Source organism: Eschrichtius robustus, chromosome X, assembly GCF_028021215.1.
Source record: "Eschrichtius robustus isolate mEscRob2 chromosome X, mEscRob2.pri, whole genome shotgun sequence".
In the NCBI taxonomy this organism is placed as follows: Eukaryota; Metazoa; Chordata; class Mammalia; order Artiodactyla; family Eschrichtiidae; genus Eschrichtius; species Eschrichtius robustus.
Genome location: NC_090845.1, coordinates 104242885 through 104270878, shown reverse-complemented (window position 1 = coordinate 104270878; position 27994 = coordinate 104242885). Strand labels below are relative to the sequence as shown.

General features: G+C 40.6%; 1 protein-coding gene across 1 annotated transcript in view; it reads left to right on the top strand.

Annotated features, from left to right (window-relative positions):
* The first annotated feature begins 10258 nt into the window (after positions 1-10258).
* The window catches only part of KLHL13 (kelch like family member 13), a 180914-nt gene continuing 163178 nt past the window's right edge, over positions 10259-27994 (top strand). The window contains exon 1 of the mRNA XM_068533286.1: positions 10259-10303. The gene's annotated coding sequence lies outside the window, so the exon portion shown is untranslated. The remainder of the gene's footprint in view (positions 10304-27994) is intronic.

Sequence of the window (27994 nt, the reverse complement as noted above, 5' to 3'; positions counted from 1 at the left end):
AATGAGAAGGCCAGAGCAAGGCAGAGGGGAGCTCTCCCTTGGGTGGCACCAGAATACCAACATTTTCATCAAAATAATGTAGCCTAGATTCTGGAGCCAGCCTTCTCAGGATCAAAATCCAGCTCCGCCTCTTAATACCTGTGAATCCTTATGGAAGTTATTTAACCTTGTGTGCTTCAGATAGCACCTCTGTGAAATGAGAACACTGATGGCACTTACCTCATAGGATTGCTGTGAGGATTAAATGAGATAATGTTTCTAAAGGGCTTACCACAGTACCTGGTCCACCATAGCACTCAACAAATATTAACTCTAGTCTTTAAGAGTAATAAGCAAAACAGTAGTGTATGTCAAACCAAAGAATGGCAAGCAAAAATGTCCTTGAGTAGGTTGGGGTGAGGAGTGAGGTGGGAGGCTTGGAAGAGTTCAGAACCTTTGTAACATTCCTGAGGCTACACTGCTAATGATTAGTATCGTGTTAGAGTTGGGCAAGACGGGTGTGTCTGCTTAATGGAGTAGCTCCTGGCTGGACACATTTCATGCTGTAGGGAAATAGATGTTAAAAAGATTATTTTTTCCAAGAATGCCAGGAAAATTAAAATTCAATTGAAATGCAATTTCCTATATTGTGAATGTATTAAATAATTTGGGGTTTATATCCGAACTCCGTATTTCAGTAAAGTACTTAGGGCCTGAATTAAAAAGAGACACCTCCTTAAAATCAGTTATGTCAGGTAGATAAATCACATTCTGAAACTTTAATCCCCGAGATGAAGTGGCTGGTATGAAGTTCCAAGGATAATCTAATCATGTACAGGATAGCCTCATCAATGTGCACTCCACTGATTGAGAATCTGAGAATATTTAGACCAAAACTGAGATTTTTGCCCTTTCTATGGAAGAATAAGAACATTGCCAAGAACATTAGTATCATAAGTAAGATTGTATTAGAAGAGTGTAAAGTACTTAAAAGAATAAACACTGTTGATGCACTCTTCTAGGTACAATTCATATGCTAATATAGTTAGTCCATAACAAAACATAATTACTAGTGACTTGAGTTAATAATTTAAATCAATAATATTTGTGTGCTCCCAATGTGCCAGGCTTCATTTGAGACACTGGAGTTCACTAACAAGCAAGACACACCTAGTTCATCCCTCCACGGGGCTTACATTCTAGCATGAAAAGCAAATAATGGTTTACATTAATGGGGTGATATTATTTGAGTACGGGATGCTTTGGGAATTTTACGGAAACACCCATTCTAGTCTAGGATATGAGAAAAGGTCTTCTGAAGAAAAACGTTAAACAGAGACCTGAAGAGTAGTAGAAGATGTCTGGGAGAAAAGGAAATAGCATGTAGGAATTATTGGATGACTGTTGGCTGACTGTCTTCCTGATTAATAGAGGGGGTCTACCAAGGGTTTCTACCAACTCTTTGACAATCTAATTTGCATTTCTCTATATTCTTGAAAGTAATACCATTGTTTTTCTTAAAAATATTCATGTGATTCCAAATCATCACAAATTCAGACAAAGCATTGCTGTCATTTTTAAAATGTCTCCAGTTCTAAACTTGATACACTCAATGCAATGGGTAATTCCTGCTGCCTATTTCTCATCTGATTGGTCAGAAATGTAATAGCTGGTCTTTCATGTGCAGTTAAATCCTTTAGAATTTTCATATTTTTCTGTAGTATCGTATTTGCTATTGTATCATATTACTACATGATGCCTTTGTAGTTTATTAGTGGTACTTAGCAAAACCTTTAATGTGTAGACAATAAAAAATTACACTTTCCATGTCATTTCTTGCACTCGTAGGGTACTGTGTGAGGGGACGGCTGCTGGAGACCATTCTCTGGTATATATAGGTCTATAATTTTAGGTTACTTCAGGTCAGTAAACCAGATCTCTAGACCTACCATGTCCAGTACAGTAGCCACTAGCCACATGTGGCTACTGAGCACTTGGAATGTGGCCAGTCCAAATTAAGATGTGTTGAAGTGTAAAATACACACTGGATTTCAAAGACTTAGTACAAAAAAAAAGTAATATGAAATATCTCATTGATTCTTTTTTGTAATGATTACATGTTGAAAATATTTTGGCTTTATTGAATTAGATAAAATATATTATTCAATTAATTTCACTTTTTTTTTACTTTTTAAAATGTGGCTATTTGATAATTTAAAATTGCATATGTGGGTAACGTTTGTGGCTCACATTATATTTCTGTTGGCGGGTGCTGCTCTAGAGTTCTTTGTTTTGTGGGTGTTAGCAGCGGCTGAGGCTAGTCTGAAGTCGTGCTGTGGCTGTTAGTGGGCACGAGGAGTCATCACTGCTGATTAGGGAAGGTTTGGCTTTTGGATAGAATCAGTTACTGAAACAGATCAACAACTGCGGATGCGATGGAGACTTTGTTGGGATGAAGGATTGGAGAAAGAAACTTGATCAGATGCTGTTCAGGTCCCACCTAATGATAAGAGGCAGAGACCCCTAACAATATCATGTTTACGAAACAGGGACCATTGTTCCCAAGGAGTTCCTGCTACTTACATTGCCGTTGAAATCTCTAGGCAAGCCCTCCAGAAGGACATATAATGTTACATCAGAAGAAAGTCAACCTGAAAAAATAGAAGCTGAGCCTCCCTGTAAACAAAGTTCCTATAGTCACATTTGCTATCTCCAAGAATAAAGAAGGCAAACCCTGTTAAAAACACTGTGCCGTTCTGTAGTACTTTTCATCTTGAAGTACCTTAGTAACGTTAATTCACTATTCATCACAATTTGTGACATGTTGAATAGTGAGTATTACTCTCCCATTTATAGATTGGAGAAGAGTCAGTGAAGGTAAAAGACTTGCCCAAGTTACATAGTATTTAGGGGAGCTCACCTGCCAGCCTGGAAGAAGTGACATGGAAGTCCTTTCAAAAGTAGTTTTGACATCATATTTCACATCTAATTATGTTATGTATCCCTTAACTGCTTATAGTCTAGTAGAGAGAAGCAGGCATGCACAAAATACCAGAGAGTATTTCAGGTGCTCTGGTGAGAGGAATGGGTTCAAGATAATGATAGTACCTAAGAGTTCTGTAGAGTTTCCTGTGTACCAAGCACGGTTCTAAGTGCTTTCATGTATAGTAACTTATTAAGCCTTCAGGAAAATCCAATAGATAAGGAATTATTAGGATCCTCATGTTACAAAATACTATAAGTGGGCAAAAAGAGATTCAGTAATTTGCCCAAGGTCACAGTGAGTGGCAGAACTTGAATTCAAACCCGGACAAACTTTGCTCTTCACCACTGCACTGAGGTGTGTGCATTACCGCCTGGGTGGACAGAAAATGCTTCTTAGGGAAAGTGACACTTGAGCTGAGTCTGGTAAAAGGAGAAGCTATTTGCTAGGATGGCAAGAAGGGGACATTCTTATTATGATGATCATATGGGCAAAGTCCTGGCAAAATGAAGCAGTTACTGCAAAAGAGACAGGTTTAGGAGAAAGGAAAGAGGAAGGTGGAAAGAAGGGGGATAGAGTAGGCCAACCAGAGTTACAGGAAAGGAAAAGATTGTGAAAGGAGGACCTTGAAACTGTTGACAAAGTGAGATTAGTGGAATATCTAAGGATTCATTTACCAAGCCTCCTGCATTCCCCTTTAGCACAAACAGCTGAAAAATGTTAACTATATTTAAGTCACTGGTTGTGTGACCCTGGGCAAATCAGTTTAATTCTCTGGGCCTCAATTTTCTCATCAGTGAAATCAAGCGCCAAGACAAAAAAATGGTCTTTGCGTTCCTTTCCAGCCCCAGTCTCCTGATTTCTGTGAGTTCTAATGTGCAAAGAAGAAGCAGTTTGAAACTAAGTGACATATTTAGATTTGCATTTGAGGAAGATGACACTATTTTTATATGGTAATATTGTGGTAAATTTTTTAAAACGCATCGTAAGTTTTAAAATTCTACACTTGCTCTGGAAACTTCTACTTGGAGAGTGTTACCATGCTCTCCGTGAGAGTAAGTGCCCCTCACTGTCTTATGTTTAGCACAGCTACCTCTCCATTGGTTCTGATGTTTTCTTGTTTCTCACTTGGAGGCGATCTCTTTTTCTCCCCATTCTTTTGGTGTCTCCTCTGGTAACTAAGTCTTCCGTGAGTCTAAGCTCCCCTGAGTTTTCTTGTTTCCATTGTTTTAACTATCATCTCTCTAGAAATGTATTCTAACTACCTGCTTTAGTTCTGTATCTCTAGTGGATATAGTCCCATCTAGAAATGACATGCCTGGAGGGGGGTGGGGGGGGCAAAGTGGGTGAAGGGGGTCAAAAGGTACAAACTTTGAGTTATAAACTAAATAAGTTGTGGGGATGTAATGCACAGCATGGTGACTATAGTTAATAATATTGTACTGCATATTTGAAAATTGCTAAGAGAGTAGATCTTAAAAGTCCTCATCACAAGAAAAAAAAAAGAAAAAAAATTTTTGTAACTATGTATGGTGACTGATGTTAACTAGACTTATTGTGGTGACCATTTCCCAATGTATGCAAATATCAACTCATTTTATGTTGTATACATGAAACTAATATAATGTTATGTGTCAATTCAACCTCGATAAAAAAATTTTAAAGATGACTTGGCTAAAACATGACTCTGCATCAGGATTTCTCTAAAGCCTTTCCTCTTTATTAGAAAAAATTACATTATTTTATTCTTCCAGTCTCAGTACAGAAAAGTCAGAAAGTAAATACAAGGAAAAGAATATAATAACCCCCATAATCTTATACATGAAAGGATAATCACTGTTACTGTCTTATTCTATAGTTTCCTAATTATTTCTCTGTATGCATATATATGTGTTTACTGTGGGGGGAGAATCATAATACCGTTTTGTAGCCTATCATAAACATCTTTCCATTTCAACACATGAAATCATGTATTGTTTTTGAAAGAGTGTGGAGTATTCAATTATATACTCATATAATATATTTAACCAAATTTCTGATGTCGGGACTTTATTTCCAATTTACTGATATGACAAAGAGTGATTATATGAATTCCCATTGCTTGTATCACACATATGACATATCACACGTGCTTGGTATAGTGGTTACCTGAGCTTTGACATATCTCCTCAAGATGACTTTATAAATTTTGAGACCAGATCTTATATTTCTTTGTGTCTCTCATAGAGTGTAGCATGGCCTTGCATATGGGAAACATTCAATAAATATTTGTTGAATGAATGGACAGTTGCGGTTCTCATCCCCAGGCAATCACTGATCTGCTTTCTATTGCTATAGATTCATTTTCATTTTCTAGAATTTTATATAAATTGAGTCATAAGGTATGCACCCCTTTTTGTGTGGCATCTTTCACTTAGAATAATTATTTTGAGATACAGCCAGGTTGTTATGTATATCATGTTTTAGCAAGTTGGTGGGGAGACAGACAACAGTTGTGTACCATTTCCTATAGAAGCCTGCCAGTGAAGACTCTCCATCACAGAGAATCTACTCTGAGCCTTTGATGCATGCATTCCTGCCTGCTTGATCTCTCCTCTTGAATATCTTACTGACAAAGGTAACATGTCTCAAATGGAACTCTTTATGCAATGCGATCCACCCCCCCCCCACCGCCAGAAAAAAACCCTCCTCCAAAACCTAGATGCTTCCGTCTTTCCCAGGATAATAAATGACATCATCTTTCATCTAGTTGAATGGGTCTTCCTAGTTGCTGGGTCATCCTCTTGAATATATCTCTGTTCCATCTGCCTTTTTTTCTGTCTCTACTGCCACCACCCTATTCTAGGCTGCATCATCACTTGTCTGCCTACTGCACCCTTCTTACCAGTCTCCCTGCTTTTGCCTTTGCCCCTGTCCAACTCAGAGAAGTCATGGTGACTCTCAAACATACATTGCCTCTTATCACTCTTACGCTTAAAACCCCTCAGTGGTATCCTTTGCACTCATCCTATAGTTCTGTTTTTAGAACGCTTTGATTCCAGAGTACCCAGGACGTTTTTGATTTCTAACCCTCCAAATTTGAGCTCCCGTAAGAATGAAGTGCACAGGAGCTGTGTTGAGAAGTCAGCTCTGAAATTTTGACAGAAGAGGGCAGGGTTAGAATCTTCCCAGAGTCCTGCACACAATATCTGGTTAGTGTGGTTTATGGCTAGTTTCATCCTTGATGTTAAGAAAATCTGTACAGATCCTTTAGATCCTTTCCTGGCTTCAAGCTCAATCTTGACCTCTCCTTGAAGCCCAATTAAGAGTTCACTTATCTGACTAAGAGGATAGAACATGTTGGTTTCTCTTCACTTAGAAAGTGTGTGTTTATTTCTGTATTTAAACACACACCCCACCCCACCATATATATATGTTTTGGCGACTTGTCTAGACTATTTTGTGAGCCACAGGGGAATAGAAACCTTCCTCCTTATTCTGTTCCTTATTTCACTCTATGGAGTGAGTAAGGGGCTAAGCAGACCCTCCGTGGGCTCTCTATAATTACCGGTTCCATTCAATAATGGACCAGCTGAGTGTTTGAAAGAAATGCAAATTGAGCAGAGAGGTCAAAAAAGGTGTCCTAATACTTTTCAATTTGTTCTTTAATCAGAGTTAATGCAATCGAAACCCTTTGGTTTCATATCTATTAGGCACACAGCAGGCTGGCAGATACTTCCTGAGGGACTAGGCCTCAGCTGTGGCTGGGTGCTCTTTGGTGTGTGTACATGTGTACATGTGTGTCCACATCTGCCTGCATGATCTCTGTCTTGTTGAATTTCTATAAACATATAATTAAATTGGTCTTGTCAAACTGTTGGGGGACATGGTGGACAGAATTCTAAGATGACCTCCAAGATTCTTGCCCTCCAGTGTACACGCCCTGTACATTCCCTTCTCCTTTAAGTGTAGTCGAGACCTGTGGATATGCTTGGTGACCAGTCTGATGATTAGGTTACTTTACATGACAACAGTGAAGAGATTCTGAAGATGTAATTAAAGTCCCTTCTGGAGGAGAGAGTTCTCCTGCTGACCACGATGAAACGAACAGCCCTGTTGTAAGCTAACTATGGAGGGGGGCAGTCTCTAGAGCCTGTAGATGCCCAGGGTGTCAGTCCTACAACCCTGAGGAATTGAATCCACAACCACCTGAATGAGCTTGAAAGAAGACTCTGAGCTCCACATGTGAACGCAGCCCGGCCGACACCTTGATTGTAGCTTTGTGAGACTCTGAGCATCGCACCCAGCTCAGCTATGCCTGGACTCCTGACCCCCAGAAACTGAGGTAGTACATGTGTGTAGTTTTAGGCCAGTACCAGGTTTGTGGCAATTTGTTAGGCAGCAATTAACAGTAACTAATACGGAGGATATCCAGCTGGCATTTAAATTTTTTACCGTTATATTAGTTTGCTAGAGCAGGCACAACAAAGTACCATGGACCGGATGGCTTAAACAACAATAAACAGTAAACAGAAATTTATTTTCTCACAGCTCTCACAGAGGCTATGTGTCCGAGATCGAGGTGTCAACAGGTTTGGTTTCCTCTGAGGCCTCTTTCCTTGGCTTGCAGATGGCCGCCTTCCCACTATGTCCTTACATGGTAGTGTGTATGCCCATGTGTGTCCGAATCTCCTCTTCGCGTGAGGACAACAGTCATGTGTGATTAGGGCCCACTCTAAAGACCTCATTTTAATTTAATTACCCGTTTAAATAATGTATCTCCAAATAACATTACATCCTGAGATACTAGGGGTTAAGATTTCAACATATGAATTTTGAGGGGGGGGGTACAATTCAGCCCATAATAGCCATCATCATTTTCTGTATTCTCTTCACCACTAATATTTTGTTTTCACTTGTTTTCTTATTCCTTGAACCTCTGTTACATCTCCCCATTCTTTAGATTTTTATTGTACTATTGTACTCCAAATGCTTTTTCTAATTCTTCACATTTTGGGCTACAGGTTAACTTGTAACATCCTTCATGATTAAATCCCTAGCTTCTAGTGGCCAATCAGTCTGATATTAATGAAAACATTGCATTACATTTATATATATTTTTTACAAGTTTACAAGGTAGTTTCACATGACGTTTTTTTGTTTTGAAACCTAGAACAATGCTGTGATGCAGATCAGGCCAATATCATTATTACCCCACTCTAAATTCAGGAAGAACACACTCAGGAGAGGTGATGGGGTTAACTTAATGTGACATAGCTCATAAGTGTCTTCTGACTCCAAGTCAGAGTGCTCTGTCCACTAGATTAACTTTTCAAAGCATCCTAACCCAAATAGCAACTAATTCCTACCGAATAAGTCTATTTGTAATATATCTTATTCCTATCCCGTTGTTCAGATGCAGATTCTATAACCGCCCCCATCCTTGCTATGTATCAGAAGGGTGAATAGTGTGAATTGGGGCTGCTAGGGCCACACCTGATTATACCGTTTTCCTGTTATTTCTGTTTGAGAACTTACTGTAAAACTACCCCACTTGAACCTTTTTATGGCAGGGATGAAGCAATGACTTGGATGTATATCAACTCAGTTGTATTTATTTATTTTTAACTTAACGTGCTAGATTTTTCATACATGCTGAAATCAATTGCTTTAAACACATCTCCTCAATGAGGCTGTAAACTCCTGTAACAGGTGCTTTCCACCTAATAGGCATTTTGTGTGTAACGCAGGTATATGATAATTATTGAATAAGCATAGTGGAGAAGCCAATGAATGCACGCCTGTTAACAAAGATGAATCGTGTTGAATCCACTGACAGGTAAAAGATAATAATGTAAATTACATGTGCACTTGGAGTTCTTTCTTACCTTTTTACCAGTTTGGTAAAGCCCAACAATGTGGTGATAGCTTTAGTTCTTGCAAGTTTTTGAGTAACTGATTAATTTCTAAGTTACTTAAAATGCACTACTAGAATTTCAGTGTATGGAATTTGAAATACCAAGTCAACAATGTTGAGATCTCAGATGCCTGATCAGTTTACTGGTAGGCAAAGGGAGAAATATTAGGAAATATAAAGAACTACAGTCCCCACACTCACCCCATCACTTCCTTAAAAAAGAACAAAAAACAAAAAGCAAACAAAAAAAAAACCAGTGAGTAAACTGGTTGCTAACAGCACGCTCCCATTATTTTTCCTAGGAGAAGTCTGGAATTATAAGTAGAAGAGGCAAAGGAAGAGGTGTAAAAAGGTGGCCCCAGGCTGTAACCGTCAAGAAGGCAAAGAATGAACAGAAGACCTGCAAAGGGGAAAAACAGGCTTGACTGGGGTTTTTGTTGGGGGCTTAGCTGACAGAACCGGGAGGAGAGAGTCAAGATTCTGACTCAGAATAGCAGTTCCACCAGTTTGGAAGCAGCGTTGAGTGAATAAGTGAGTGAATAATTCAGCGCTGGGTTCTAAGCAGACGCTCGGTAAAGTGCTGAAGTGCCGTATTTGTTATTCTTCCTCTTTCTTAATCGTGTGTACCTCCCGTAGGGAGGGCAGAGATGAAGCGCTCGTCGCATCCGAAGAGTGATGAACAGTTGTGTGACAGCCTGGGTCAGGCTGACTTCGAGGTGCGCGCCCCACCGAGGGGAAGCGGCTTGAGGGCACACCGTGTGCCCGGGCCCCCTGTGACTAAGAGGGGCCGCGACAATTGCAGGCAGGAGCACCGGGGGGCCTCCTCTTGGCGGGCGCACTGTGTCCCTGGATACTTGACAGTTTTCACCTCTTCTGCCCCCTGGGCACTAGAGGCCAAGTGTGCTCAAAGCCGAGCGTCCCGGTTTCGGAGGCGTGAGGGCCACTGGGCGGTCACCCCGCCTCCGGGCCCCTCCTCGCCACGCCTCGGCTGCAGCGGAGTTGTGCTCGGACCCTACACACGGTCCTAGCCCCAGCTCCCCCGCCTCCCGCGCAGGCGCCGCCGGGGCCGCCCCCGCCGCCATGTTTCCCCCGCCCGCGCGCTCCCTCCCCCTCCCCTCCTCAACTGGGCTCCCGCCCCCCCGCCCCCCGGTGAGGTCAGGCGGAGGCTCTGCCGCTGCGGCCGCAGCAGCTCCGCTCCTATTCCGGGGAAGCGTGGGACGGGGGCTTTTGAAATAAGTGGAGCGGCGTTCGGGTTAGGGTCCGTGCTCTCCGCCTGCGGGAGAGCGAGGCGAAGTGACCGGGGCGAGCAGGGGGTGCGGAGGATTGGGGGCCGGTGCCTCACAGCCGGACAGAGCGCCGGCTGCGCCGCGCGACTAGCTCTTTGGCCCTCGGAGCGCAGCAGCCGGCGAACGGGCAGCGGGACGCCGGGACGCGCGGCAAACAAGGTGAGGCAGGGTCCTGAAGTCGCAGCGGCTCCATCAGCCGCCTCCGCGCCCCTGGGACCCGGCGGGGCCAGGCGGCGCGCGGTAAGGAGTTGCGGTCCGCACCAGGGGCAGAGGGACGGGGAACTACCTTCGCTCTTTGCACGTCCCCTCACCCCCCAACCCATTTTGTCTCGCTTGCCGCTGTGCGCCCTCATCCCTGCACCTTCTCATCCCTACCTCCCGGACTCGCCGGCTCCGCCAGTCGCCTGGGTTCTTTGAGGACCACTGTACCTAGCTTTCCTTTGCTTCTTTGTTATCCCTCTAAGGTCTTCTCCTCCGGGCTGTCGCTGCCCGTGACGGTCTGGGGTCCCTCTGCCCGCCTCGGGCCCCACTGTCTCTTGCCTTCTAACAGTTTCTGCTTTGTGCCTCCCAACCGTGCCTCCTCTAGAATCTTCTAACTTGGTAGGCTCCGCTGCTGGCTCCCGAGTCAGGAGCACACTGCTCTCCTCCTCGAAGCTTCTAACTCTGCTTTGAACGTCTTCATCTCTAAAAGTCTTGGCTTCTTTGGATTAATCACAGTTGTCTAATGATTTTCTTGGAAGCTTGCAGTCTATTACGGTGTACTGCAAGTGATGGGAATGATCCTCTAGCAAATACCAGCTGAGGAACTTGAAAGTTTCTTTCTAGTTTTCAGTAACTTAGTTCAAGAACCACAACCACTTAGAATGTATGTATGAGAGAGAGAGAGAGAGAGAGAGAGAGAGAGAGAGAGAGAGAGAGAGAGAGAGACAGAGAGAGAGCGAGACAGAGAGAGAGAGAGAGAGAGAGACAGAGAGACAGAGAGACAGAGAGACAGAGAGACAGAGAGACTTTGATGCCTGGCTCCGTTTCTCCTGCAGACTGGGGTGTTCATCGTTTTAATGTAGTCAGAGGACTAAGTGGTTTGGGCTAAAGTCACTCAAGTTAGCATAGGCTGGTTACTAAGCACACTGAATGGGAACTGACAGACTCTGGAGTTTAAAGCTGTCTCTGTTGGGAGGGCCCCTGCCTTTGTTTTTGTTTTTGTTTTTTCTTTTAAAGAAGCCACAGTTTCTTACTTCAGATCTCATATTTGTATATACCCTCAAGAAGCAGAATTTAAAAACCATGTCAAAGAGACGACTTTTCTGTGGATTGGGGATTAGTGCGCTGAAGCTGATTTCACACAGCACCAGCAATATCGCCTTCTCCCCATGCAGTTGCCCTGTTAGCTCCCATACTGAGGTTCGTTTACTCACTTCCATGCGCTAATTAGTGCGTGAAGAAAATTGAATGAAGAAGCTGAAAGTGGAGGCAGATACAGTGAACTAGCACATGCTGACCTTGGCGGCTGTGTTCTTGGAAATGGGCTATATCCAGTGTTCAAGTTTGAAAACTGAGAAAAATGAAATAATCCATTAAGCAGTTATGACATCATTTTACGTTTAAAAATATTAGCTCCCTTATCTGCAAGTTTTTATTAAGTCTTATACTTAACAGTGATAGAATTGTTTGCTTGATGTGTGACCAGGTGTTGCCATTGACATACTGTGTACTAATTGGCAATCATCTCAGAAGAAACCAAGTTGTGAATGAAGATGAGCGCTAAATTTCACTGTCCTGGGAGCACTTTTTTGGCAGTGAGACGAAGCATGTAGTTTCTGCTGCAACATCAAATGATGTGTTTTTAAAATAGATAAATAAGAGCCTCAAATTCCCAAGGCTTTTAATCTGCCATTTTTATAAGCACACTTTAAAAAAGGGTGGTATGACAGTATCGAGTTTAAGGTGATGTTCTCAGGAAAGTGGTTTTCACAAGAACATTGAAGTCTGTTGATCATCAGTTTAGTTATATGGCTTATATGGCTTACAGGTGATTTGTAGTTTCCCTCACTCATTTGGTAAATTTCTGACTTCACTTTAGTTCTTTTAAAAAATGGGATATAGTAGGGAGAGGGGATTTATACCAATAGGCCCACCCTTGTAAATCTGTAATTTTCTTGCCAGCCCTTTCTGGAAAGATATACAAACTTGCCAACTGTTTCAAAGAAAAGAGTTTATGTTACTATGCCATTTTTTTTCCTTGTGTAATTATTACTGATACCAAGTCTAAGGTAACGTTGCCCTAGTATGAACTACTTATGTTTGCCAGAAAAAAAGATAAAGGTGGATATGAGTTTGTCTTAAGCATTTTGCTCTGAATCTTAGAATGTTACTCAAAATGTACTTAATAATCCACCTAGTACACCTAGAAGTTATCAAACTGGATATTTCTGATGTTAGTAAACATAATTGCAGTTTGCTGTCGAATTCTCTTCTTTTTCATTTCTTTACATTTTAAATTACTTTTCTTCATGTAATTTGACTTACATTAGTGGAATGAGACTAACCAATTTTCAAATTGTTTGATTTTATTGATGTTTAATAAACTACTACCACCTCCTCAAAGTATTTTTTCTTAAATCCATTGGTTGAGTGATATATTTTTATTGCCATGAACTAGCACAACAATTTCTCAGGTGTCACCAGATTTCAGAAAATGTAGAAAGAATTTTGAAAAATGAACAGCTGTAGAGAAACATCTCAAAATTAGAACAAAAAGGCTTTCTCAAGTTACTGACATTCATAGCAATCAGCCTTTAAATATATTCTTCATTCATTTAGTAATTTATTTTATGAAATCTGTTGAGCACCTTCTATTTGCCAGGCCCTGTGTTACGCACAATGATAAACCTTAAGAGGCATGATCCTTGTTCTTCTAGAGTCTCACAGAGGTTATATTCCACCGAAGGATATAGACAATAAACAAGGAAACAAATGAAGACGATCCTTATAGATGGTAGTGACAACAATGATGGAAATACTGTGAGATGGAGAACTGGGACCGGCCTATTTAGTAAGGGTGCTCTGGAAAGCCCTCCCAGCAAAGGTGACCTTTGAACAGAGACGTGAAAGAAGAGAGATTGAGCTTACCTTGTCAGCTTACCTTGTCAAGAGCCGAGAGAAGAGTAAGAGTCAAGGCCTTGAGGCAGAAAAACAAACTTGAGATGTTTGAGGAACAGAAAACAAGCCAGCGTGGATGGAGCCTAGTGAGCTATGTGGGGGTGTGGTTAAAGGAGTTAAGGAGCCTGGAAAGAGGCAGATAATAGGTGATGCAGGGCCTGGAGATTCTGAGAAATAATTTGAGTTTGGTTCTCAGAACAGCGGGAAGCCATTGAAGAGTCTTTGTTACCTACTTCTCTGTGGAAGGTCAATGACTGAAAAACAAATTAGTGGGCGTAAAGAGAATTTGTTTTGCAGAGGACAAATAGAATACCTCGCTACTCAGTTGTTTACATTAAGACCTGAGAATGAAAATCTTTGATATGTATGCTGAATAAATATGTAATTCACTTCTTCCACTCTGCTTAGGTAAGGGGATAGGGGAGTGGGAACTCTGAGGTATGTTAAAAAGCAGTTGAGTTTCCACTGTCACATTGTCACCTGTGCCCTGAGGTAAGTTGTCACCAGCCTCATTAAAGATCAGATCATCGTTCAACTTAAGAATTTGTTTTTCAAAGAATGATGTTTTATTTTCTCATAGAAATGTACTTTGGAAGGTTGGAAATCTCATTTGCTTATGAAGGAATAACTTAGGTTTTAGAAACGGCCTTTGGGATTTTAAGAGGAGTTGGGGGACTTCCCTGGTGGCGCAGTGGTTAAGAATCTGCCTGCCAATGCCAGGGACACGGGTTCGAGCCTTGGTCCGGGAAGATCCCACATGCCGCAGAGCAACTAAGCCCGTGCACCACAACTACTGAGCCTGCGCTCTAGAGCCCGCGAGCCACAACTACCGAAGCCTATGTGCCACAACTACTGAAGCCTGCACGCCTAGAGCCCGTGCTCCGCAACAAGAGAAGCCACCGCAATGAGAAGCCCGCGCACTGCAGCGAAGAGTAGCCCCCGCTCGCCGCAACTAGGGGAAGACCGCGCGCAGCAACGAAGACCCAACGCAGCCAAAAATAAATAAATAAATAAATAAATTGAAAAATTGAAAAAAAAAAAAGAAGAGTTGGTCATTGCCTTCTCCAACATTTTCAAATTGCCCTACCTTTATTTTTTGAGAGATTAGAGTTTTCTCTATTCCTTGAGGATTAAATGAATTTAGACTTGGCACTTATTTTGTTGCCCTGAGCCCTTGCTTGAAAGCAATCCAGCTTTGAGGTCTAATTGGCCCCAAATAGGAATGCAGATAGTCATTGACATTCCATAGGGATAAATCCTAATATTGTGAGGCAGAAACCTGCAAAATAACCTTCAGTGACTCCCGCAGGGTCTAATCCCAGCTCCTCAACTTAACACTCAAGGGTTCTCCATGATGTGACCCAGGCCTACTATCCCACTTGTCCTTATTATTCTCTTACACAAATCCTCTGTTGGTTTAAATGGATTTTTACCTAGTTTGGAACTTTTGTGCTTAGCATTATTCTTGGCGTAGAGTAGGCGCACAGTAACGGCTTTTTGAATGGATGCCATGCCATCATCTGTTTCAAAAGCCCTCCGTTTTTCTTTTTGTCCTTGCAAATCCCAATACTAATCAAGGAGCAGTTCGAATCTTATGTCCTATTACACCGCCCCCCACTGCCCTGATCTCCTCCTCTGGATGTGAACAGCAGTCACACAAACTTGCCATGCATGTCATAATTATGTTTATTTGATGCTGGGCCATTTCCCCACTGGTCTCTGGCTGCATGAAGGCAACCTGGACCTTGTCTGGTTCGCTCGTCGTTGTCTCCTGAGCACCTGGCACATGGTATGTCCTCTATAAATAGTTATTGAATAACGAATAAATTCTGCCTTGTGCTGTTTCCCCTGTTGTTTTGGATACTTAAATTGTTTAGTACTGTTTTACTTTTCACATGCTTGTCTGGTGTCATCAAGCAGTTTCTGAGAGAAGTCATAGAGCATAGTTGTTAAGAGCACAGTAGTGGAGCTAGGCTGCCTGGGTTGCAGTTCGGGCCAGGAGACTTACTAGCTGGGGTATACTGGGTGAGTTAGTAAATCTCTCTGTACCTCATAGTTTTCATCTGTAAAATAGGAATAAGAGAACTTCGATCTTAGAGTACTTAGAAGGACTGAATGAGTTAGGGACATCTAAAATTTGTTGTTTGCAATTTTTAATTTAAAAAGGTGTGATAAAACTTTTATTTGGTAAGTTAGGTGCCAAAACTCAGATGCTGACAAAATTTGACTTGAACTGATGGGAATGTATTTTATAGCCTTTATTCTACTTAATGTTAATATTTATTTGGTTTTGTTGTAAAATTAGTAATGTGTTTATGGGGCAGTGCCTCAGACCATACTGGGGTATTACATAATGTGTAGTACATGCAGGTTACTGCCTACCTAAAAGTCTGGACGTTTTTGGATTTGGAAACATGTCTGGCACCAAGGTTTTAAGATAAGGGATTGTATACCTTACATAAAAGTGCTTAAATCAGGGCCTTGCACATAGTAAGTCGTTGCTGTTGGTAGTGATTAGGGAGGTAAATATGCTATATTGTCCTTCCCAATACCTCGCTTGTAATGGTTACCATGTAAATACATGCTGATTTATTCATGCAACAACTCTGGAGAGAGGGCCGGCCGTATGAGCCTCATTTTATCATAGGAAAACAGATATGGCCGGGTCACATGATTGAAATGAGCCGAGACCCCAGTCTTTCAATACTCTTTCATCTAGGACCAGTAAAAGTATTTATTTTTTGTTTTTCTTTTGTTATTTAAAACAAAGCATACTTTTTTTAGGGCAAGTCTTTTTGGGGGAGGGGCTCGCGGAGAGGATGCAGTTAAGAATTTAATATGATTAGACACTTATTCTTGGCAGTTGTTAAACATTTCTTGAACTCCTCATGTATATAGAAATCTGTATTAAAAACCAGAGAGAGGTATAAAACAAATGAGGCATGGTTCCTGGACTTCAGTAGTTTCAGCATCATGCATTGGGTACACAGGAACACGGGTATCCATTACAATTCCTTATTTTCCTCTGTAAGTTTGAAATCATTAATATTAAAAATGTACAAAGGAAAGCACAAGAGTCAGTTGAAAACTCGTCTTAGTGTTCGCTAAATGGAATTGGTTTTTAATCACCCTAACCTCCCCCTACCCCCTGCAATATTATCTCTATATGACATCCTGGCAGCCTTTTCCTTCCAACTAAGCTAAGCAAAGTATGGTTTTTATTGTTCTCCCTTATCAATATTTGTAAATCATAATTGGTATATTTTCTTTGTCCTTTTTCTTTTGTGGTTTTCTTTTGTAATTATGTGTCTCAAAAGGTTTTTCTGGAATGTTCTTGAAGTTGAAAACTAGTCCTTGAAGCCATTCTGCCAATTCGTTCCACAAATACTTATGAAGTACCTATTATATTCCTGGCATTGCACTAGTTCAAACAAATAGAATCTCTGTCCAGTGCTCTTTCTCTCAAACTGGAGCACACTGGGTATACTGGATGAGCAGGGTGGTGACATGATAATGTGTACTAGGAGTTACAAAATAAAGCAGCTTGTGTTTTCTTGAAGCATTTATTTTACGCAAACATTGAGAAGAACATTCAGTGGTAGCTAATTTTAAATAATTAACAATATTTAAATTCAAATACATTGTGCTTCAGAATGCAGTATTCATAATGAAAATTTGAGGTAAAACCCAGTACTTCAGAGAAAGTCTGCCTGCAAGGGCAGCTGTGGTAACCCTGGGGTGACCCTTTGAAAAACACTGAGGCCACACTGTGCTGTTTGAGTCTGTTCCTTTAGTCAAATACTCATATATTTTCATAGCCTTAAAACCCCTAATGGCCTACAGCAAAGGCAATAGACATCCATTTTCCACCCCTATGTTGCATAATTTCTTTTACTTCAAGAGAGCACTCTGGTTGTTTGATAATGATCTGAATCTTAAAATGTGTTGCGTGCTGGCTGAGGTCTTCATGTTGCGGGGTGGTAGCTAAGACTGACAGTGAAGGGCCTGCCAAGGGACTGCTGTCTTCAGAAGAGAGGTTGTTAGAACATAATGACCATGAACTTAAAGCAGCACAATCGATGGGGTCAAAGCTTTGCCCCATTCTATGCACACTTGCTTGTGTCACTGACTGAAGTTAACTTTTGCTAACTTTGAAGCTGCTTTCGTTTATAACGCATTCACTATACAAGCTGCTTTGTCAGTTGCTGGCTACTGAAATGTTTAATAGTAGAGGAAAGTTATCAAGCCTCATGTGCTCGGAGGTTGATAAAAGCTTTCTAGAGTTTGAGGTGGTTTTGAAAAGGGGCAAGCAGCACATCAGAGGTATGCCTGTTGCAAAGCAGTGAATTGCTTTCCTCCAAATGAGACAGATGAAGAGAAAGGCAAGTGAAGAAAGGGGGTGTAAGTAAATGGAGTAAGTCAAACACGAAATCTTTCAACTGGTTTTTATTATTGCCGTCCCACCTTTATTATTGCTGTCCCACTCCAGACACAGTTCCCAGGGCCTGACCTTGTTGTAACGTTTTACTGCCCGAAGATCATAGGGACATGGGTATAGAGGGGTGATAAAGGAATGGTTTTTATATTCTATGTGTGACGTGCTTTTATAGTCTCTTCAGTAAAAAGGGGTAAGACAGTTGTAGAGTTTTGTTTCGTGGTCCCACTTATTTCTAAAGAATGCTTCATTTCAACAAAGTTTTCTGTTCCACTCTTGTATGTTTCTCAGTGGGAAGGCTGTATAGAGTTCAGTGGCTAAGATCTTCGGCCCTGGAATCTCAGGCTTGGGTTCAAATCCCAACTCTGCCTCTTGTTGGCAGTGTAATTTTGGGCAACTCCCTTCACCTCTCTGAGCCTTGTTGCCCCCTCTGTAAACAACCTCGTCTGTTGGTTTTAAGGATTAAATGAAATAATGCATATAAAGTGCTAAGCACAGTTCAAGCCACATAGTAGGTATAGTTATTATTGACTCTTTTAGTAGATTTATGGCCTAACTGGTTAAAACTTTTGGAGCTTTGCCATTTATATATGAACCAGAAATCTTAGGGAAAATTGCATCTTTCCTTTATACTGCCTTAATCCCAGCTGGGATGCTGTTTTCTGAACATGTATCTTTTAAATGGTGAGTAGACCATTTAGAGGTAGCACTAGTTTTCTGGCAGACAAGAAAGTTTGTGGTAAATGCTTGGCTTATTACTTATTCAAAGATGGCATTACATTGAATGTGAGGAAAATGCCAATTTTTAAATATGATTGACCCAGTATATACTTAAATACAAGACTGTTTAGTTTAATAGGATTTAAAATTTAATCTCCATTTTGAAGGGAAAGGGAGATATAGGAAAATGTGCGCAGCAAACAGTGTTGTCTTTTAAACATGAAAACTTCTGGTGTTCTGATACTTCAAGAGGTAATACATTTTCCTGATTTATCTCTATTACAGATTTCAAGCCCTCAAAGTGGAAAATATTGGAAGACTCGTAGTAGTCAAGCCGCTTAGAGATGATAAAAGTTCAAGAGCAGTTTTGATAAATGAATGTCTAAGTCTAAATAGATTACTGAGAGCTGCTGTAGTTGCAGAGCTGGTCTAACCTTTTGAGTCGGAAGTATATGAAGGTAGCATGCCTGCTTTTCCACCTTCCAGTGTTCTCCTTTGGTTGCCATGTCAGACACGTGATGAGACAGATACCCCTTGGGTAGTGGACTTGGATTTGGAATGCCATAGGCGCACAGAAGGGAAGGAACCAGGCAACTCATTCCTGTCTGTTCACAGGGTTTTGTGATGATTATTATGATAATGTATGTTCAAGTACTGAAAAGCCTAGCTCACCACACTAATGAGATATATTATTTATTAGCAGCTTTACCAGCATTTATAATCATCATCAGCAGCATCATATTTGAACTGGAAAAGAAAATGTTTAAAAGTTTTTTTCAAAGATTAGACTTACTCTGCCCTCAAGAAATGAGCTCAATATGAAAGATAATGCCCTTTATTTAGAGCATCTTTCTTTTGAAGAATGGTTAATTATCCCTCCAGTGGCAGATGCACAGTGAGGTTAAGTGGCTTGCAGAAGGTCGCATTGTCTGAGGTGGATCTAGGAGCAGAATGTAGGGCCCTTGGTTCTAACCTAGTGCTTTTCCGCTAGTGATATAGAAGACTAAGGATCCTTTCGTGTCTCTAGTCTTTCAGTTGATGGGATGAACCAAAACTTCAGCAGTGGAGATGCCAACCATTATTCTAGGTCTGCATATGTACTTGCACAATTTGACATTTATCAAAATGAGTTTTGGATTTATTACGGAATTTTCTAAGTGCTTTTGGCATCATATAGGTGTGGTGTTTAAACATTCTGAGGAAGCATTCGTGGAGTAATTGTATGTAAAGCATTTGTTTAGGAGGGAGAAAAGGTATTCACTGCCCTGAAATAATCCTACAGTCTAGCAAAGGCAACAGAGAACATGAAGCAACTTGATATCAGCCAATACTAATACTAATGCCAATCAGTAATAATTTATTACAGTACCCACCACGAGTATGGCACCTTTGTAAGTGCTGTAGATGCATTAACACATTTAAACCACATAACAGTGCTGTGAGGGAGGAGCTATTGTTATCCCCATTTTACAGATGAGAAAACTGAGGCATAGAGAAGTTAGATAACAACCCCAAGGTTACACACCTAATAAGTAAAAGAGCTAGCATCCATGCAGTCTAGTTGTACAGTCTGTGCTTTTGAACCACAACCCTTCCTTTTTTTTTTTAATTATTTAATTAATTAATTAATTAATTAATTTATTTATTTATTTATTTATTTATGGCTGTGTTGGGTCTTCGTTTCTGTGCGAGGGCTTTCTCTAGTTGCGGCAAGTGGGGGCCACTCTTCATCGCGGTGCGCGGGCCTCTCATTATCGCGGCCTCTCTTGTTGCAAAGCACAGGCTCCAGACGCGCAGGCTCAGTAATTGTGGCTCACGGGCCTAGTTGCTCCGCGGCATGTGGGATCTTCCCAGACTAGAGCTCGAACCCGTGTCCCCTACATTGGCAGGCAGATTCTCAACCACTGCGCCACCAGGGAAGCCCCTAAGCCTTCCTTTTATTCTGTCTCTCACAGGGGACATTATATAGGAGCATGGTAGCTAACTAAGGCATGTTAGAAAACATTCTGGGAACCATCAGAGTAGGGTGTTAAAGTTGGCAAGGTATTTTTAATAAGGCACTTTTGAAGAGCGAGGGTCTTATTGAAAAACAAGGAAAGCATTCTGACATTTTAATGCCCAAAGCTTTGTGCCTGTATGTTGCCTGTGTGTGTGCAGATGTGCATGCATGTGTGTACATGTTTATTTTGAACTGGGAAAAGAATTTGAGGGTAAATCAAATTCAGAATCCTTTATATTGGCAGCCAATCAGAGCTGTTTTTGTGTGCAATATTTTGCTCCACAAACATGTTTTTAAAAATAGGGAGCAACTTTATTGAGCTACAATTCAGCTACCATACGGCTCGCCCATTAAAAGTGTACAATTCAGTGGTTTTTAGTATATTCACGGAGTTGTGCAACCATCACCACAGTCAATTTTAGAACATTTTCATCACCCCAAAAAGAGAAATATGTTTTGAAACAAATGTGGCCATGAAGGGGCTGGAAGTAGTGTGGCTGTTGGTACTACTGCTTCCCCATCAAAATGTCCATAGAGCTCTGCTCAGTGTAACGCACATTTGATGCTGTTTTGTGCCATCTAGCTCCAAATTGCTATAGAACGCCTTCTTTTAATTTCATTTTGATTAGCGACTGGTCTTTCAAAGGATTATGTATTTATCTGATTTTGAATTCTCAGTCCAAATTGTTTATATAAATCTGCTCATTATGTATTTATCACGTGTATTGATATTAGTACTACATAACTAAACCAGACTTGTATTTACAAACAAAAACTGCTACGCCCGCTTGTGTGAATGACTACGGCCTTGTCTGTGCGCGCTTCTATAATGGACCAGAGCCAGGGATGCCTGAGAAATTTTATGTGTATACCCTGGCATTTTTTTTTTTTTTAATATTTCTGAAGGTTATGCCTGACATAGAGTACTAGTGGATAGGTGGTTGAGATAAAAGCAACAGGATATAGTTTGCTGGGATTTAGTACTGGGGTGACGTGTTACAGAAAGGGTCTTATAAAACGTATTGCGTGGGCTTCCCTGGTGGCGCGGTGGTTAAGAATCCGCCTGCCAATGCAGGGCACACGGGTTCAATCCCTGGTCTGGGAAGATCCCACATGCCGCGGAGCAACTAAGCCAGTGCGCCACAACTCCTGAGCCCGTGCGCTGTAGAGCCCGTGTGCCACAGCTACTGAGCCCGCGTACCTAGAGCCCGTGCTCCGCAACAAGAGAAGCCACCGCAATGAGAAGCCCGCGCACTGCAACGAAGAGTAGCCCCCGCTCTCTGCGGCTAGAGAAAGCCTGCGCGCAGCAATGAAGACCCAACACAGCCAAAAATAAAAACAAATAAATAAATAAATTTATTTAAAAAAATGTGTTGCATGATATTATATACAGATATTGTGAAATAGTTGGAATATTTTGAAAAAAATCTGAAAGGATTCTTCAGCCACTCAGACTTCACCAAAATATAGTCAGTTGTTATAGTCAAGGACTACATTTCTGTCTAGCGGGAGTTATTAAACCAAATATCTGTGTGCGTGGCATGGGAGGGAGCAGGCTGTTCCCAGTTCTTCATTATAGTAATAAGTTAGAGTCAGTGTTACCTTTCAGGCTAAAGAATAGCTGTTTACTTTTTATTATTAAAAATAATCCATGGACATGATTAGATGTCTTGAAGAACATGGGTGTCTTTTAAAATGAATTAATCTTGGATCCGTCTCTTGTTACTTCTTTTTCTTTCAGAACCGTTTTGAAATGTTACTTAAAACTTCCTCCGTATTTTTCTATGCTTATTATATACTTGAGTTGAATTTCTATTCAGGGCCCCAAGTAGTTTCAGTTGAAGCTAAAGTGACTTGATTCACTTAAAATGGCTTACTGTGAATCTTAAGTATTTTTTAAAATTTCCTTCCGTACATGGATTCTGTGCTCTTTATGTGTGGCAGTGGTGTGGTGATGTCACAGCTGATGGGTAGGATAGAATCAAACAAGATGACACTGCTGTCACTAGAAGAACACCTAAGTGCACCTTTATGATAATTAGGTGGAAGCATATCTTTATCACGGAGATTAATAGGGATCAAGGAGTCAGGTGCTGTGGAATTAAAAAAAGATGCTTGATTTAGGAATTTCGATTTAGGAAATTTGGTGTCTTTTTCCATTGCTAATTTTGTTATTAAGCTATTATGATACTGGGCTATGTGGAAGGGGGTTAGAAACCTGCTTATTTAAGGCAAGCCAAATTGGTTTGCTTTAAGAGGGCCATTCCGAATGAGAAAGTATCACACCATTTAGAAAAGAGGATCTAGAGTAATGTGCAAATTGAGTTTTCTATGACTTGAGATATCATTCATTGATTTTAAGAAATGAACCCATTGCAGTATATGCATAAACTATCACTTGACAATAGTTTGATTTTCTGCTTAACTTAGTGCCAAAAATGGCTTAGACCCTTAAATGGTTTAGAATGGTTCTAAGTGACTCTGTGTGTGGGTTAGGTCCATCTACCATTTTTAAAGGTGAATCTGCTTTATTTGCAGATAGAGGAGACTCAATGGCTCTAATTAGTCTTACTACATAGGGCAGCACCGTGTCTCTGATGAGAGGAAATGAGGCATTTCACATCAGTTCATTCAAGAAAAATTAGTGAAGTACCTTCTGACCCAGGTCTTGGGGATGCAGTGGTGAACAAGGCCAAGTCCTGTCTTCATTCTCAGAGGCAGTCAGAGTATCCGGTTCACTCTTTTTGTTCTCCTAAAGAGCTGTGGAGATGCCTGGTAAAGCCTAGTGTGTCTCTCTTGGTGCTCTTTGGTCGCAGTCCATCATAATTACAATGAGGAAGAGGAAAATTAGTCTCTGGCTCCATCAAGCTGAAGTGCTGCCCTTAGTTATAAGACCTTCATTCTTTCTTTGTGTGCCCAAAGTACCTTCTGGGTTGTTACCTATATCCCTTTCCAGTGACTTAAGTGGAGACTATAAAATCACAGTTGTGACCATCATCATTTAACATTCAATTGGAAAAATGTAGTTAGTGGAAAAACAAGCTGCCAAGGGACTTGTATAGGAATAGGTAGCTTCCATGGCATGATTTGAAGGGCACCTAGTGGTTCTGTTTTTAAAATGTTACTTCTTTCTTTTAACTTAAATTAAATTAAATTTATTTGGCTACATCAGGTCTTAGTTGCGGCACGTGGGATCTTCGTTGCAGGATGTGGGATCCTTTGTTGTGGTGCACGGGCTCTTTGTCGCAGTGCGCAGGCTTCTCTCTAGTTGTGGTGTGCGGGTTTTCTCTCTCTAGTTGTGGCGCGCGAGCTCCAGAGTGCACGGGCTCGGTAGTTGTGGCATGCGGGCTCTCTAGTTGTGGCGTGTGCTCAGCAGTTGTGGCGCTTGGGCTTAGTTGCCCCACGGCATGGGGGATCTTAGTTCCCCGACCAGGGATTGAACCCGTGTCCCCTGCATTGGAAGGCGGACTTTTAACCACCAGGGAAGTCCCTAAAATGTTACTTCTTTGCCAAAAGTACTGCAGTCTTATAATTTGCCTAACATTTCCACTATTTGGTTAGACCTGTGGCTTCTAAAGAATTTTTGTTTGTTCGTTTTAGTTTTGGATTTTAGTTAGCAAAACCACTTTTTTTTTTTGTTTGATCCAACCAAATGAAGGTTAGGTACTTTGCTCTAGCAGGTTAAAATGGGTTTACAGAAAGCCTTGGCGATGTCTACTCTAAACTTGCTTTATTAACATGTCATAGTTTACTTGATATGTAATTATCATCTTGAATGATACTAAGAGCCTGACCATGGAGGTAAATTTCAATATGGTGGGGAAAGTGGGGGATGGATATCAACCCTGGAAGGCAGCATGGGATAGGATAAGCCTTGTTGGGGTATCCCCAAAGGGCTTTTTGGGCTCCTATGTATAGCTTGCTGTGTTAGGAATAGTATGCACAGGGCAACCTGAGACTCTTGAAGACCTATTATAGTCACTTTTACCTGATAGTTTGAGAACCTTAGAAATCAGTCTCCTTAGGTTGGGTGTGGATGTTGCTCCTTCCTTTCCTGTGTCATCTTTGCTAATTAAACCTTTTCTATCAGTTAAAAAAAAACTGATTCTGAATACTGGAATAGTAATTTTAGGACCATAAATTAACATGAGCCCATGGCTACACTATTGTAGCCACATTATTTCGGTGATTTATGTTGATAACTCATTTTTGCCTTCTATTCATATGTACTACTTTAAGTTGTTTTAGTACAACTCATTCTGATAACCTATACACTCTCACTTAAACTTGAAAGAGGTGAATTATAGAACTCCTTTTTAAATTCAGTCTGGTGTTATTGGTAAGTGTGTACAGTTCTTGAGTCTATTAGATCCAATTTTATTTTATTTTATTTTTTTAAATTTATTTTTTATTGAAGTCTAGTTGATTTACAATGTTGTATTAGTTTCTGGTATACAGCAACATGATTCAGTTACACACACACACACACACACACACACACACACACACATACATATATATTATTAGATCCAATTTTAAATTCCACTGTATATTCATGTGGATACAAGTTAAGCTGCTGTAACAGAGACCCCCAAATCCAGTGCCTTAAACAAGATATTTCTTTCTCATATAACAGTCCAACTAGGCAGTTCAGGGTCGGATGGCAGCTACTCAATTATCGGGTACCCAGGCTCCTTCTGTCTTGTTGCTCTGCCACCTTAGCAAGCAGCTTCCATCTTGTGATCCTAGATGGCTGCTGTAACTCAGTATTACATTCTCATTCCGACAGAAGGGCTGGGAAAAGGGGCGGGAGAAAAGACACTCCTTCTATGTAAGGGTATATCTTGGCGGTTTCCTACATCACTTCTGCACATGTCCCATTGGCCAGCCCTTAGTCATGTGGTGTCACCTAGCTACAAGGGAGGCTGGAAAATGTGGTCCTTAGCTATGTGGCCATGTGCCCAGCTAAAATTATTATTACTGTATAAGAAGGGAAGCACAGATATTGGGGGACAACTAACAGTCTCTGCTGTACACTGTTTCTAACATAAAACTTGAACCTTCGGTCAATTTCATGACTTATCTGGAGATATTATTTCCATAACATCGACTACCCATTTGCTTAAGGACAAAAATCCAAACTTGTCAGCATTACATACAAGCCCGTCTTACTTTTGACTCCTGCCTGTCCCTCTAGCTTCTCTTTCACCCTTCCTAACCTAAAGTTGCATTCTAAATTGCGCTTCCTCCAGCTTGCCATGTTCTCTTATCCCCACCCTTTTGTGCTTGGTACTGTCCCTGAAATGCTGACTGTTTGGTTCCATCAGGGTTCACTTTAGTTGTCGCCTGTCCTGGGAACATTTCCTTGAGCTTCCTCTACCTCACAGCCACTGCTAGCTGTTTCTTCCATATGTTTCTATAGTATTGTTTGTGCCTCTCTTTAGCAATCTTTATTGTAAATAGTGCTTTGACTTCTCTGTGTCTCCCACTGGATTGCGAGTTCCTTGAGGGCAGGGGCCAGGTCTCTCGTCTCCACGTCAGAGCATGATACCTGTCCCTGATGTTTCATTAATACTGGTTGAATGAGAAAATGACTGAATGAGTATTTAGCTTACTAATTATGGCTGCTTGATTAAGCTGGAAGCTCTTCCTAATTGCCATCTAGAAATTGCAATACTTAGAATATTTTCCAATAGCCGTGACGGGGTAATTTTATAATAGGCATTGATAAAGTCAGATAGACAGCTCAAAATATTTATCAGATGGCTATGATATACACGTTATAGGACGAGCAATAAATAGATGTATAAAATTTTAGACCCAGAAGGACCCCTAGGGATCATTTAATCCAACCCGTCTAATTTTAAAAAGATATATAATCTAATGGAGAGGGAGAAGTTAAATTACTTGATCAAGAGCCTCTGTATTCAAGGAACTTGCAGTATCTTTGGATAGATGATATGTACAGGCATGTAAAAGGGAATTGAGAAAAAATGTGCCAAAGGAATAGACACAGTGGGACTAATCAAGGTAGGTTCAATCAAGCTTTGAGGTGAACCTTGATGGCTGGTAAAGTTTTGCTATGAGAGGGCATTCCAGGTGAAGGGAATGTATAAGTAAGAGTTCAAAGATAAGGATGTACAGATGACTGTTGGGATCTGTTCAGCTGATTGATATTTAGCAGTAAGAGAGAAGGCAGAAAAATGGAGCCAGAAAATGGAGAGACTTGAATACTAGGCTGCGGAGGGAAACCACTGGCAGTTTTTCAGTAGGTGAGTGATATCATGAAAATGATTTTTCCTTGTTTTATTTCACTGATGGGTGGACTGGGTTGAAGGCCAAAATGGGTCATGAAACTGGCACGTTGTCTAGTATGCCAATTAAAAAATCTGAACTTAATGGATTCTAATGTTTTTGCTCAAAGGCGAAAACATGATACACCATAGATTTCCATGATAATTAACATAACAACGTCAGTGTTTTTCTTAATGGAAAAAGTAAGCCCAAGCAGCAAGCTTGTAATATTAGTAATGTGTATGTATTAGTCATGACATACTGTAGATAATTGTATAAACTCTCACGTTACGCCAATAAACTGTAAAAATTCCTGAAGTAACTGAGAACATGGTAGCAGCTGCTGCATCGGGGCTTGCTATTTTGCCAGTCAGGCAAAAAAACATGAGGTGGCATAAACCCTCTCAATGCATTTGGGAGCCATTTTGTTCAAAAATGGCTTTTTATGAAGCTAAAATAGAATGTTGTATTTTGGTATAAAACATGGGCAAAGAGAGAACAGTAAGCAGAGATCTACACTAAATTAAACTTTATCTAAAAATGAGAAGCATTTGTATCATCAGGGATGAATATATTTCTTTAAGGGCAATGAAGAATATGGAAGGATATGGAAGGGATCTGTGAATGGCTTTAATTTACGGTTTTTAAAGTCTCCAAGTGTACAGCTTCAGAAACATATATTGAATACTTGTTTTTAAAGGACCATTACAAGAATAGTTTGCATTATGATCATTTATCTTTCTCTTAAGAGCTGCAGGGAAATTTCCAGTTAAATGAAGGTTCACTTAAGTTGTGTTGATTGGAGCCTGGTATATTTGTGAAACATTTTAGGAAGCCTACCCCAAAAATATTTGTTTCAGATGGTGTACAATTAAAAGTGTCAATGCCTTTTCTGTAATATTTTTGTACCTCAACATAATTTAAAGTTAACTTTATGTTGGCTTTTGAAAATTAAGAGCATTTTAACAAATAAAAAAGTGTATTTTTTCTGTGGATTTTTTTCCCTTACTCTCTTAGAAAATCTGGTCATCTTTAGCCTGTCAGAAACTTCTTATGCCTGTATAACATGAAAATCTATAACAACTAGTTTTCAGCATCTTACACCATTGTAAGACTTATTGTCATAATCCTGTAGGGAAGTCATGCTATTGAACATTACCTTTAAGACATAAAATCAGTTCTTATGATTTCCTAGCTATAATCTATTGAAAAACATTTATTTCTTTTAGTTTCTGATTGAAAT